Below are 4,307 nucleotides of genomic sequence, written 5' to 3'. Positions count from 1 at the left end.
ATACGTAATAATTTCACTTAAGTATGATGTTAAGCAATAATTTGTTTGACGTCGGCACATTCTTAGTGTGGTGTGGTTTTGTTTTGAGCGTTTTTCTCAGTCACACCGATGTGATGGAGTTTGGAGAGTTTGTGGTAAAAAAAAAAAGCACAAAGCCGCGTAGAGGAAATGTATTTTAACAGTTAGAGTAACACTTTGCTCTTTCACAGAAGGGCTGTGAACCTTTGGCGTTATTGCAGGACTATGGGGGGACTGAAAGCTAGTAGTAGTAGTCTATTTTGGGTTTTCACTAGCCATCTTCCAGTCAAGGTGACAGCGCTCATCTTTAGTGAAAACAATAGCCAGCGTTTGTTTTAGGGGAAAGAAGTGACCTGAACTTCCGGCACCCTTCTTTGAACTATGTGTAGATCTAAAACACTGCTGAGGCGAAAAACGAATTTCAAACATTTAATTCCTTTGATTCTCACAAAGTTAACATGTTTGGTCTGACTTGACATTTACTGACTGACTTACAGTAATTTTCATCTCCAGAAGAAGCCACAAGTTCTCACGCAACTGAGGTGAAAAAGAGTGGTGCATGGAGAAAAAAATAGGCCACAAGGGCACAGATTGCCCTGAGAGATGGCTGCAGACAAGTGCTTTATGCGACTTAATGTGGCAATATGCACCACAGCTTGGTGATATAGGGTCGAGGCCTTTTGAATTTGTGCTATATACTGTATTTAATAATCAATCATAGCTTTAAAGATAGGTCACAGTGTCCACACAGTCAGTAGGGCAACAGACTAGGTCAGTATTTTAGCTAGCAGAGCGGCTCTCTCGATGGTGATGTTGGTCTGTCAGTCAGTCTGTTCACCACTTTGGTTCAGACTGAAATATCTTACACAATGATGACCTGATTATGTACGATGCTTTTGCTGCTTTGTTCCATTTTCTTTCCTTTTGATGCCAAAATATGTATGCGGGACTCTGGTCCTGACTGGTCCAGACTCTTGCCTTCATTGTGTCTTGTAAACCTGTGTGGGCTGGGCATAGCTGCTTGCATGACACAGTACTAAACAATTCGTTCATTTCTTCAGTCATTATACTCAACAGGCGGCACGGTGGTGCAGTGGTTAGCATTGTTGCCTCACGGCAAGAAGGTTAGGGGTGCAAAGCCAGGGTGGAGGAAGCCCTTTTGTGCAGAGTTTGCATGTTCTCAGTGTGGGTTTTCTCTGAGTGCTCCAGCTTCCTCACACAGTCCAAAGACGTGCAGGTTAATTGGTGACTAAATTGGCCGTAGGTGTGAATGTGAGTGTGAATGGTTGTCTGTCTCCATGTGTCAGCCCTGTGATAGTCTGGTGACCTGTCCAGGGTGAACCCTGCCTCTCGCCCAATGTCAGCTTTGATAGGCTCCAGCCACCCCTCGACCCCCAACAGGATCAGCGGTTACGGAAAATGAATGAATGAATGTTTTTTTTTTTTAATTGTTATTATTTTTCATCTAGCACCATCACCAGGTCACATTTTTACACGTCTTTAGTGTTGAGAAACCTCATATCATTCCTGTAAGATTTGCCTTAAACACCTATCCAGGGAATACCCAAGGTAAAGCTGTACTTGGACCATTTGGAGTGTATGTTTAACCGGTGGACTCTCGTATTGTCTGCCTTGTGTTGATATGAAGAGGCCCAGACTGTGGATATCTTTGGAGGCTATGTCCGTTTATTCCTGATAACTCTGACAGCAAGAGGTAAAAACAAAATCCTCTGTCAATTACGACCATATAACTTGAGCCCCTATCCCATGGAGTACAACAGCAAAAGGGCGGCCATGTTACATTCAATTCAGTAATGTAAAACACAGAAAACATACCTGACAGCAAGAGGTAAAAACAGAAATCCTCCGTCAATTAAGACAGCGCTGAAACATGGATATTACTACGAGGGCAATGTCACTTACCTCTCCCATGGAGTACAACAGCAAAAGGGGAAAGGTAAGGCGGGAGACACCGCTTCATAGGTGAGGTACCCCCAAAGGTGAATGTAGGGGTACAACAACTGAGTATCAGACGTTCCACATATTGACTATAGAGGCCTGAGCATGTCAGGTAATAACAACTGGAACTAATTTTATGTAATTATAACACTTAATATGTCAAATGTACATTTGACTTTGTTACACATATTACTGCTGTATAACTGACCCTGTTATATATGCATGTAAATGGTCTATTTTGAAAGGTAGCGCTGAAGTTTTTTCACAAACAGTCAGAATCACTAACAGTGCTACTGGCACTGAGGGACACAAGTTTGAGCACACTGAAGTAGAAGATTTTTACATAATATTCTTGAAAACAGATGCCTGCAGATAAATGGGAATTATTAGCTGGACAGTGTGACCACAGCATGACGCCTCACCTAGTCCATCTTCAAAGTAGATAGCAATACCGCAGAATATTTTACACGGGTTTATCTGGATGCTTGTCAAAAAAGAGGTTACAACAATGTGTGATCAAGAGTGAAAAACAAATAAGTAAAGACCGAAATATTTAATTAGGATTTTATTGCCTTTAAAAAGACTTTTAGAAAATTGGAATTAATCAAAAAGACTGGATTTTCCCCTAAAGATGATAAAAGTACCATTTGTTTTATCATTTATTTATTTATTTATTTACATTTATATTGCATTGTTGTTTAAGGAGTTTAATTGGCTGTGTCAGTCAAGTGTCAGTCATCGGCACAACCTCATTCTATTGGCAGGATCCCTGGACAAGGAGAGAGGGCAGGTACTTCCTTGCAACACAGGCTCTCATTGGCTATTGTAGGCTGTGAGCAGGACATGGAAGTTCCTATTGGGTCAAGTGGAGCGGCCATTTTGACAAGGGCTTTGCCCATGGCAGTACATCCACATGTAACAGGTGATATTAGAACATTTAAAAGGATCCAACAGCAGTCCGTGACTATTCATGGATGTAAATATGTGTTCCACAAATGTTTTAGTGGATTTGGATCGTCTGGACCTTAACCAGTGTATGAGGACTGTTTTTGTTGCAATATTATGGATCAGTGGATTGCAATGAGGCTTCACAGGTGAGTTGTAACAGTTAACTCTTTGTGTGTTTGTCTGTGGTCTGACAGAGGTGGTGATTGTACCTGCTGTGGTGGTTGTATCTTGAAGTGGTTTGCATCAGTCATAAGAATCTTAGCTTTCGAACAATATGGCGCATCAGTAACCACTGAAACATCGTCGTTGTTTAAATATCAATATCAGTCAGTTAGTCATACCAATATGATGGCCCATGGGCGGGCCCATCAGCCTCAGCTGTACTTGTTTTGTGCTTAAAAGAAAATGTTGGCATGCTAACATGCTAAACTAAGATGGTAAACATTACACCTTAAAGGGATAGTGCACCCACATGCCGAGGGAGGCTCTGGTGAAGTTTTAGAGTCCTCACATCACTTGCGGAGATCCAAGGGGAGAGGGGGGTAGCAGCACAACTTCACCTAATGCAGGCTGACGGAGCCCCAGATTAAAACGTCCAAAAACACAAAATTGAAACCACAAAATAATTCCATACTGCTCATCCTTAGTGATCCAAGTGTCCTGAAGCCCCGACATAAAAAGTTGTGGTTTCAATTATCTGTTTTTGGATGTTTGAATCTGGGGCGCCGTAAGCCTCCATTAGGTGGAATTGTGTTGCTACCCACTCTCCCCTGGGCTCTCTGCAAGTGATGTGAGGACTCTTCACCTGAGCCTCCCTCGGCATATGGGTGAGTAGATAATGGCTGAATTTTCATTTTTGGGTGCACTATCCCTTTAATAACATCAGCATGTTAGCATGCTGACATTGGCATTTAGGGTTAGCATTTAGCTCAAAGCACTGCTATAACTAGGTACAGCCACACAAAGCAGCTGGCTGTAGATTTTTTTTGTAAACCATAATCCAATAGTTCATACCAATTGAGTGCGCAGTTGCCCACGTACAGGTTCAAATGGTGTGTGTTTGGGAGACAGGTCATAGGAAATTGCAGATTAAATAGTCAACTGAACCCATTAAGAAGAGCAATGTATTCATACAGAGTTTTTGTGAATTTGATTGTAGGATCACTTTATTGAAAGTACAGTAGTACCATTGCCAATAGTGGGATAGTTAGTGGGCTAAAACTGTACATTAGTAGTTGAGGTAGCACGTTGAAAAGCAGATAGTTAAAGTGTTTATATGTTGTATTGACTTAAAAGTGGGGCGCACTGGTAGAATGACACACTGACAGTTTCCGCGATTATGTACAGCATACCATACCATGACTCAGTCATACCAAAAATTA

Source organism: Epinephelus moara, chromosome 4 (genome assembly GCF_006386435.1).
Source record: "Epinephelus moara isolate mb chromosome 4, YSFRI_EMoa_1.0, whole genome shotgun sequence".
Taxonomy (NCBI): Eukaryota; Metazoa; Chordata; class Actinopteri; order Perciformes; family Serranidae; genus Epinephelus; species Epinephelus moara.
Note: the sequence above shows the minus strand (reverse complement) of the source record.